Source organism: Podarcis raffonei, chromosome Z (genome assembly GCF_027172205.1).
Source record: "Podarcis raffonei isolate rPodRaf1 chromosome Z, rPodRaf1.pri, whole genome shotgun sequence".
In the NCBI taxonomy this organism is placed as follows: Eukaryota; Metazoa; Chordata; class Lepidosauria; order Squamata; family Lacertidae; genus Podarcis; species Podarcis raffonei.
In genome coordinates this window covers 29945372-29955898 of record NC_070621.1, presented here as the reverse complement: position 1 = coordinate 29955898, position 10527 = coordinate 29945372, and the positions used below count along the sequence as shown (strand labels likewise).

The 10527-nt window shown below is 42.4% G+C and overlaps 1 long non-coding RNA gene across 1 annotated transcript; it reads left to right on the top strand.

Moving 5' to 3' along the window:
* The first annotated feature begins 275 nt into the window (after positions 1-275).
* Positions 276-5963, top strand: LOC128406634 (uncharacterized). Its single transcript, XR_008328559.1, has 3 exons — positions 276-339; positions 4656-4805; positions 5737-5963. It is a non-coding gene; the product is annotated as an uncharacterized LOC128406634 (long non-coding RNA).
* The last annotated feature ends 4564 nt before the right edge of the window (positions 5964-10527 follow it).

Genomic DNA, 10527 nt, shown 5'->3' with positions numbered 1-10527 from the left:
ACCCAAGTATACATAAAGTAAAGGTCTATAAAACGCAGATGAAATCAACAACACTTTTAAATAACACATAACTGAATCACATTTAATTTTAATTCTCCTCTCTCTTTTCATCCCACTTGTTCACTATAGGTCTTTCTGATGTCTTCACCACTCCAACTTAAATGCAGTTGTTTGTGGGAATCATGAGAGAAAGTCAGAGAGAGTCCATCTGCAGCCTGAAAATACATCAGACCAATTATGGATTGGTTGCCTGTGGTCTTTTTTGGTGGATCGGCAGAAGAATGAAAAAAGAAAACACTCTTGTTTTGGAAACTGGGCATTGCTCCCCTAATGATGCATGTAAGATAGGCATGTTTTCAAATTAGGCTCTAGTTGAGTCTATGTTGGTAGCTACATTGATATCTATCCTAGTCCTGTTTTGTTATCAAAGTTTTGGGTTGAAATTCCACCTTTCATTGATTCAGAATTTCTTCCTGGTATCCATGAAACTCTACATCCTCTTTTTACCAAACATGAATCTGCCCTGTGTGTTATAACCCTTGCTGAAAGCATTTTACTCTGAGGTAAACTGCTATGTATTGTTTATTGAGTCCGTTCTCCGCCCCCCCCACCACCCGCATGTTCTCTTGAGCACGGGGAGTTTTTAATCAAGTTTTGTAGTCCCACACTGCTGTTTTAAAATCAATTGCTTTATGTTCCAAAATGGATTTACTCCTAGATGGAAAGTTCCTTGGAGACTCCCTGGGAGCTCTGAGAAACTCTCCTTTATGCCGTTTTCAAAGCTTCTGTTTCTGATCCTCAAGCGAGGAAGCATCAGGCTGAGTTCCAACATAACATCTTCCATTGGCTCATTCCCACACACCCAAACTCTGCTTCTGCAGGAACATCCCCAAATAAATCAAAGACAATATAACAATGGGCTTCCTGGAACCTGTTGGATGTAGTGCACGGACATGAAAGTGAAGTCTAGACCTGGAAGATGGAACTGAAGTCCCAGAGGAGCCCACAAGGCAAATTAGTGGCTCTGATCCAGCTGCTACGGTCACAGGCAACTACTCATGCACAACAGTCAATGGCTCCTATGTGCATAACATCCTATTTGCTTGAAAGAATGCATTTAGAAGGGGTGAGATGTCATACATTAAAGAGGACACCCCTCTCTTTGAATGCCTTTCTGGTCCAAGTCTAAAAATAAAGAATTATAAAAGGGGCAGAGCAAACAAGGGCCTTGAAAATGCTCATCAGCAGTGAGCAGCTGGACAGGAAACTGAGCAGGCGCACACAGGATTACCATATTATTATTATTATTATTACTATTAGTAGTAGTAGTAGTAGTAGTAGTATTTAACTTTGTATATTGCCCTTCATCTGTAGATCTCAGGGTGATTCACAACATAAAAATGATACCTGGTCACAGTCTTTCCTGCTATGGTGGGGTGCAACGTATTTCTATTTAAAAAATAGTAATTATTTATGAATTTACATCTATGCATATAAATTGGCACATGCAGATTTCATGCTTTGTATGTCTCCTTCTGTCCTCTCGTTTGGTGATACAGTTCCTCTTTCTGGCTTTATGCATAAGAGGCCACCCTAGACACAGCCAGTCGGTTCAACTGTAATGAGTCTTGACATGGGCAATGTACTTTAGAGGCTAGTTACATACATCTCTCTTGCTGTATCAAATCTTTATGATCAAATCAGTGCTAAGTATTCTGGTGGTACTCAGTACCGGCACCCTTTCTCCCCCACCCTCTTTCAAATCTTGTGATCTATTAGGATGGTGGTCAAGTTTTGTTGGGGACTAGCAAACAGAGAGAGAGGGAAGAAAAACGGACTCCTCCTCCTCATCCCCCTTCTCTAAGAAGTACACTCATGCATCCCAGTGGTGTTGGGGAGAAGTTTGGAGAAGTTTGAGAGAGAAGAAATGTAATTCTGAAAGGAGGGCAGGACGGATGCTGGTTTGGGGGCAGTTAGAGAGCCAGGAGGGTGCGGAAAGGACGAGAGGGAAGGGATTGGAGTCTCAATTATAAAGCATGGGCTTCTTGAAGAAAAGGGTGGGATATAAATGCAATAAATAAACTATTCTGCTTACCTGCTTAAGAAAGCTGGAGGGGCCAGCCAAATGGAGATTTCAGTCAACAAACCTGGCAGCCTGGCAACCAGAGATCTCCACATGGTCACAATTTCGGGTTGCCATATGTCCTCTTTTCCCTGGACACACCCTCTTTTTCAGACTCAAAATTTCTCTCTGAGTGGATTTTCAATATACAGTGGTAACTCGAGTTACATATGCTTCAGGTTACAGATGCTTCAGGTTACAGACTCCGCTAACCCAGAAATAGTACCTCGGGTTAAGAACTTTGCTTCAGGATGAGAACAGAAATCGTGCGGTGGCAGCGAGAGGCCCCATTAGCTAAAGTGGTGCTTCAGGTTAAGAACAGTTTCAGGTTAAGAACGGACCTCTGGAACGAATTAAGTTCTTAACCCGAGGTACCACTGTAGAGCAAAACGTCTGGGTTTATGCAAATACACATACCACAAAGCTTCCAAAATATAAAGAGATGCTGCTCTGCACCTTTCCTCTTCTACTCTACTCCAGCTCCTTTCACGTGACTTGAGCTGGCCAATAGTTGGTTGTCACATGATGTAATCACCGTGTTGTTCTTCTCCCCTGTCACATGATCCATAGAGCCTGTGGCTGGGAGCCATAGAGGTATGTGCCCAGGAGCTATGGTAACTGGGAGTGGGGGATGCCTAGGGCTTTGCCACCCTCGCCCTGTGGCTAACCAGCTCAGCAGGTGGAGTGAAGTAAGGTTGATCCAGCGCCCCTTTTTGTGACATCAAGAGCAGCAGTGGTGAGTGGGGGAACCGTTCTTTTGTTCACTGACTGGTGGGTAGTTACTTTTGGCTAAAGCAGCCCAGTCAGAGTGGCTCACTCTGCACTTTATGTGGCTTTCATAATGGTAGCAAATACATGAAGCAGGAATGAAAACATGCACCTTTATATGCTCAGGTCTGCATACATGTATGTAACACCAATGCACTGATAGTGAATGCAATTACTGTTGCAAGTGTGGAGCTGCTTTCAGTATCTGATGCAATTTGAAAGCAACCAAACACTGTGAGTTGGCTGAATATTTATAATATTTGCCTGTTCTGATCCTTATTGTTTTTTTGTTGGTGGAGTATATGTGTGGCATTATTATTATTATTATTATTATTATTATTATTATTATTACTATTATTAACTGTTATTATATACTCTAATGCTCTTCAAAATATGGCAACTCTATCACAACTGGACCCCTGCCAGTCTCAATATGTGCCTGGCACCTGAGGAATTTCAAACTCTGGATATAGGAGCAGGGGAGGCTTCGGCTGGCACATGACTTGACATGTACCTGTTTACAACACAGCTGAAACCAAGAGTAGAAATAGTTTACATTGTCCTAAGTGGCCATTTTATGCACACTTTACCCTGGTGTGTGAATTTTTGTACACATTATTTGGCTTGAGGAGTGCCTTGCAAAATTCAGAGAAGTGCAAATTGCAGAGGATTTCAACAGCTGCCTGTGTTTCAGTTAAGGCATTGTTTCAGAAAGTGAGATTTGATGGATTAATCCTTGAATGCAAACTAAATTGAATTTCTCTCCATCTGTACTAGGAGGAGTGGCTGGGTTTGGGGTGGGCATGAATATGCCCTTAGAATCCTCTACCTATTTGCCTCACTTTCTCTTTTTGCAAAGTGTGGGCCTGTGTGCCACCATGCTGATCACCTTTAAAAGAATAAGAAAGCCTGGACATTGGACATTTTTGCACCAAACAGTGAAAACATCTAGCTGAGAATGAACATTACTCCACCAGACAGAAAAAATGTCAGGAATAAAGCTTACTTCACATCTGGGGTCACCATTATGGTGAAGAGCCATTCAGTCCAGTTAAGGGACATAGTATTAGGGGCGTCTTAACCGTAGAGGCTAGTGGCGTGGGGCGCCAGGGCGCCAAGTTCTGGAGGGTGCCAGGGAAGAGATGGAGGCTGGATGCGGCGCCTTCCGGCATCAGCTCGCCGCCCTTGCCCACCTCCGCCATGCAGCGCCAAAGCAGCACCATGCCCAGAGCCTCCGTCTGCCATGGCCACTGCAGCACGAAGCAGCCAGCTGAGCTGGGAGGAACCGCGTCCAGCCTCCACTTCTTCCCTGCCGGAGGAGCCGCCCTCCAGCCGCTGCCTGCCTCCTCCAGCCCCGCCGGCAGCACTATCCTCCCTTAAAAAAAGGTGGACAACTCTGGGGAATGGGGGGGGCACAGGAGGGATCTTTGTACCATGGCGCCAGATATGCTTAAGACGGCCCTGCATAGTATTGGGCTTTGGCAGGTGTTAGCCGATCAGAATGGGATTCAGAGGACTGGCACTTTTCTGAAAGCAGTCAATCTATATTACATGCCATTGCAGAATTTAGGTTTCCATGACCTTGGAAACTTAATTTGCCTTTTTTCCAGATCCATCCCTGATATGCATATTGGAGTTGCAAGCTGGTTAAAGAAATGTTGATTGATTCATCATATGGTATTTAACTGATTCACTGATTGCATTTGCAATTGTTGTTATTATTACCCTCCCTTCACCAGCAGATTTGGGTTTTCTTTGTTTTCAGGTGCTGCACACCTAGGTGGCAAGAAGCTGCCTTCTGCTGAGTCAAACCATTGGTCCATCCAGCTCAGTATTGTCCAAACTGAACCCTACCTGGACAGATTGAACCTGGGACAATTTGCATGCAAATCAGGTGCTCTAGCGCTGAGCTGTGGTAGGTGCCATGACAGAAGAGGTATTCTTCCTGTGTGTGAGGGAAGACAGAACACCTCCTTTAAGGAGCAGTTTCCAATCTGCAGTTTGTTGAAGAATCTAGTGTTAAAGTAATTAAAAACAAATCAAGTATTCCCTAATTAATTGGAGGAGGGCACTTCTGTAGCCAGTATAGCATTTACCCAATTAATCTATATTATTAATAAATTAAATATTGCAGTGTGTGTGTGTGTGTGTGCGCGCACACACATATGTGTGTAAAAAATATGTTCATTTGATATATACTGTATGTATAGATGGCATAGTCTAGTAGAGGGATGGGAGGCATATGACCCTCCTGATCATGTTGGACTCCAACTTCCACCAGTCCCAGCTACCATAACCAGTGGCCATGGTTTATGGGAACCAGAGCCCAGCAGCACCGGGAGGGCCACAGATTCTGCCAATCCTAACATAATTAGGGTTGCCATATTTCAAAAAGTGAGAATCCGAACACAAAAGTTGTTGAGCTATCCAGCCCTTGGGCCATTCACCATCTCTCAGGCAAACCTACCGTACTTTGTAGGGTTGCTATTTGGGATTAATTGAGGAGCTGGAGGGTCATATATGCCACACTGAGCTCCTTGGAGGAAAAAGGTGGGATATAAATGCTAATTCATCCATGATCTCATTTACAAATACAAATTATTGATCGGCGCTATTACAATCAGTGCGCCATGAACATGTTTGCGCACACAAACAGCTGGCCCAATGAGAGTTACAATAATCTGTACTTAACATTAGGTGGCAGGAAAGATTTTTCTTTTGCTCAGAGATGCAATGGCACAAAATAACTTTTATTTCTTTAAATGGATTTCCTTGTAGCTTCATTCTTCTAAAAAAAAAGTTCTTTGTTTACATCTGCCTTTTATTGTATACATTTTGTCTTTCAGCAATTGAGAGTGGGGAATGAAAACAGAAGAAATCCTTCAGTTGCACAGCAACAAAAATGACAGAATATCAAATTTACACTAAAAGGAATCGCTATTTGAAAACGACTTGGCTTTCAGCTTTCAAAAACAAAGAAAGACAAATAAACATCTATATTTCAATCCTTTGTATGGGTATTTGATAATAAAACCATAGATATAAAACAAATGCCCTCAAATGACACCATCTTGATGGTTTTAATATCACCTCCCATGTGTTCAGTTACAATATTTTAATTACACTGATAGATTTTTGTGCAATTTAAACTCTCTCTCTCTCTCTCATGCTTAAAGAAGGAATGTGAGGTTAGGGATTGAATTTTCCCCCTCTTTGGGGAAGGAATAGTACTCTTTTAAAAAAATAGCACTAATTCTGCAATATAGAATTTCTTTGTGTGAATCGTGCCAGAAAAACTACACATATAAGGTTTGGGTAACTTATAAGCTAAGTATTCTGCAGAGAGAGGATCCTATAAAATCGGACCCTCCTTTCCATATCAGAGAGAGAGAGAGAGAGAGAGAGAGAGAGAGAGAAAAAGAAAGAAAGAAAGAAAGAAAGAAAGAAAGAAAATCACAACCAGATTATGATGATTTGTATAGTGCCTTTCATTCAAAGATCACAAGGCGGTTCGCAACATAAAAATACAAAATGAGAACACAAAACAAAAACAAAGCAATAACCGCCTCCCCCCCCTTAATTAATATCTATTCAGGGGACTTTTTTAAAAAAAATCCTGCAGATAATTACATGGGGAATGTTTCTTTATTAAAATATATGAGAATAATGCCAATTTTATAAATGCCAAATTCTAATATTTTGCCAAGTATGAAAAATCAAACACTATCAACAGAGCACTGCCAGAAATCATAAGGGCAGGATAATCATCAGCAAAAGCTCAATTACTTTGTAGTATGTAATACTTCAAATTACCTGCATACACCACCCACCTCCATACATAATACCTGTGCGTAGTGGGTCAGATCTGCACCATGTGAGACTCACCAGTCCAAACACAGTCATGTATGGTACCCCATCAACAACCCAAAAAACCTGTTTTTACTGCCTATTTGGGACTGTCCAAAAATGGGGGGAGGGTGTCGAGCATGACTGCACTGCCAAACTGCATTCAACTGGGTGGACCAAAAGTAATGCATACCTACATTAGGATGAAGTCGTATTGGAGGATTTAACAATATGTGTGATAGTTCAGCAAAAACTCTAAAATTAGACCTGCGATGACATCCCAAACTACGATTCTGTGAATACTTAGTCATGACCAGTGCTACTTTCCTAGAAAAAGAGGTGCCAGAACTCACCATGAACACCTCCCTCATTCTCTTAGAATGTCAATGGCACCCACCTGAGAGTTTCGGTGAATCCAGCCCTGGTCATGATGGAGTTGAATAAAGTGGGCGGGAAATAGAGTGCATATAAATTGGTGAGTGGGGGACCCTTGACTTGTGAGCTAGGGATAGAGCCCAGGAGACAACCTTGCAGACACTAGTCCGTTAGAGTGACTGGGACACTGCCCCCAGCAACCTCAATCTGCCTTCACCCACCCTTCTCCTACCTGCCTTCTTATCTTACTTATAACCAATCAGGGGGTGGCTCTGCCTGTCATTGGCTCTAGTGCTAACACCTACTGCTGGTCTCCTGGTCTCCCTGATTTCCTCCCAACCAGTCCCAATAGGCACTAAACACCACTGGGTGTAGAGGTACTTAGCCTGTACTTTGGCAGGAACCACATGTTTACTACCTTGGGTTCCCTCGTGGAAGAAAGGTGGGATGCAGATGCAAGGAGATAAAATAAGATGTATATGGTGATGTGCATGCAGAATTGCATCCCTGCCTTGTTCCAGATTAAACAGTTAACCCAGGGCAGTATTGTCTACTTTGATTGGCAGTGGCTCCCCAGGGTCTCCAGGTCTTCCATCACCTGCTGCTGGAGACCTTTTAATGGCAGATGACCTGGGACCTTCCACATGCACGTTCTTTTTTTACTTCTAGCACTGGAAGCTCTTCTTCATTCACCCCATCCATATACAACTGTGTTGCTTCATGGAATTCATTTGTAAAGAATACAGGTCTGCCTATTGTCCATTGACTGGAGAGATTACAAACAGGTAATGGCATGGGAGGGGAATGTTTACAACGATATAGTTAAAATATATACATTTAGCCTTCATCCATTGCCTAAGCCCAGCCTCCATTGTCGCTTAATAAGAAAAGCAAAGTGCTGTACAAAATTAGCAACAAAGCTCTTCCAGAGTAAGATTTAGGGCAGTGTGACCAGCTCCACTGCAATGGGTGCCAAGCCTAGAGGGCGCCGCAGGGCATCACAACTAGGACATAGCGAACTGAGCAGAATGGAAGGTAATAGGTGGGGGCTGCCGAATATTGGGCTCGCACAGGGCGCCGCTGAAATTTGAAAGACCGAAGTTCACCCCTGGCCCTGCTTGCCTGGTGGCTCAGAATCTCAACTAATGGCAAGATTGTTGCTTTGTTTTGTTTTTGCTTGTAGCCTTATGTAATAGCAAGAAATGACTATTAAAAGTATGGTTTCTTTCATGGAAATCTCTCTGTCATTCATATATGTGTGCGTGTTTATATATATGAAATCTAAAAATATGTTTAGGGGTACTCTCATTTTCTTGTTGTTGTTTAGTCGTTTAGTCGTGTCCGACTCTTCGTGACCCCATGGACCAGAGCACGCCAGGCACCTCTGTCCTCCACTACCTCCCGCAGTTTGGTCAGACTCATGTTTGTGGCTTCGAGAACACTATCCAACCATCTCATCCTCTGTCGCCCCCTTCTCCTTGTGCCCTCCATCTTTCCCAGCATCAGTGTCTTCTGACACTGACACTGACACTGACACTCATTTTCTTACTCATATTGAAATACTACCCCTAAATGAGGCCAAACTTTGATTCACAAAATGTTTAGGGCTAAGCGTACCCCAGCGTCCCCCCCCCCAAAAAAAGCTGTGTGTGTCATATGTGTGTGTATATATATATATATTCTGCGACTTGATACAAAAAACTACAATAATCCCAAAACACAATTTATCAAGCCTGCTCTTAAAGGAAATTTTCTGTAGGTCTCCCCTGCTCATTCACTCTGCCTATTCTTTCTAGATTAATTTTTAAAGTGCATGAATGAGTAGTCTGTTTTAGGGTTTTGTTTGTTGCTGCCTAGCCTCCACCACCACCCCACTCCCCACACAACACTTATGGCTCAAATCAGGTGACTAAGGAAGAGCTGGCAGCCTTGAGAAAGTCCACAGAAAACCTTGCCTCCCCACCACCACTCTCTGGTCATATCTAAAAGGCTTTGGGGGATCTAGAGCCAGGAAAAGGACACTTATTGATACCAAGACCTTGGAGGCCGTGGGAGATTATATTTCCATGAGGCATCCCAAAGTGATTTACAATCTTTGACCTAAGCATGCAACAAAAGAAGCAGAAACCGCTTTTTCTCTGGCAAGCATCTGAACTGGTCCATCAGTAGCCTCCATTTCTGCATCCTGGCAGGATATGATGTACTTTAAACAGAATGGAGTTTTAGGTGATGTAAATTGTAGTGCAGAAGATACTGTCATCAAAATGCTGTTGTTACTACTACTGTAATAATAATAATAATAATAATAATAATAATAATAATAATAAAGCAAAACAACAACAACATCCTGCAAGGAGCTCAGTTTGGTACATGTGTTTCTCCTGGTTCTCATTTTATCTTCATAGCAACCTTGTGAGTTAGGTTCAGCTAAGAGACAGTGACGGGCCCAAGGTTGACCAGTGAGCTTCATAAATTAAATGTTTGTTGCTCTACCCACATACCCACTGGAAATTCATGATGGCAAAAGCAATATGCATTCTATGCAGCTCTCCTTCCAAATGAGTTCGAGTGGTCAAATTTAAAGCAGCATTTTCATACTTATTTTAATAGGTCAGACACCCAGATCTGAAACACATGTCCTTGGAAGCAAATCAATAGGGCATAACTTTAAAGTAAAAGCGGGATCTGATGCAAAGCAACCCAGGCCAAGCTGCCAAGCCTTTAAGTTGCCCATCTGTGCAAATTTTCTATTGTGATAGCTGAGCACAACTGGGTTGCTTTGAGAATAAACAAAATAAAGGCTGATTTTCTCCCCATATTGAAAAGTGCAATATGAATAAAAGATACAATAATAAAAATTGCATGGCTGCCTGATAAATATTAACTTAATATTAATTTACAAAATTAATAGGGTTGGGGAAATAATACTGGCTTCATTTTCCTGGATAGTATCTACAATCATCCCTGCTTTAAATTCATAAGGTACTGACACACACACACACATAAGAAAACAAACACACACACCAATAAAAACCAACAAACCAATGCCTCTGCCTTCACAAAGACACTTAGCATCCCCTTCCCCCTCCCCCTTTTGCAATGTGCTTCTCTGTTTTAAATTATAATTCGCAGGCAGCGAATACATTCGTGCATTCAGATTCAAGGCAAAGTTACATTGTGTGTTTCCCAGTTGTCAATTACAAACGGCTGGTCCAAGGAGGAGCTGAACCCTTCTTAAAGTCGCTGCATAGCCAACAGCATCTCTGAGGCTGCCTCTTAAACGAGAGAGAGAGAGAGAGAGAGAGAGAGAGAGAGAGAGAGAGAGAGAGAGAGAGATTGTGCTCAAAGAAACATATGTCGTCCCAAGATTTATTTATTTTTTAAACCGAACGAAAGAAAAAGATCGCTTTGCACAA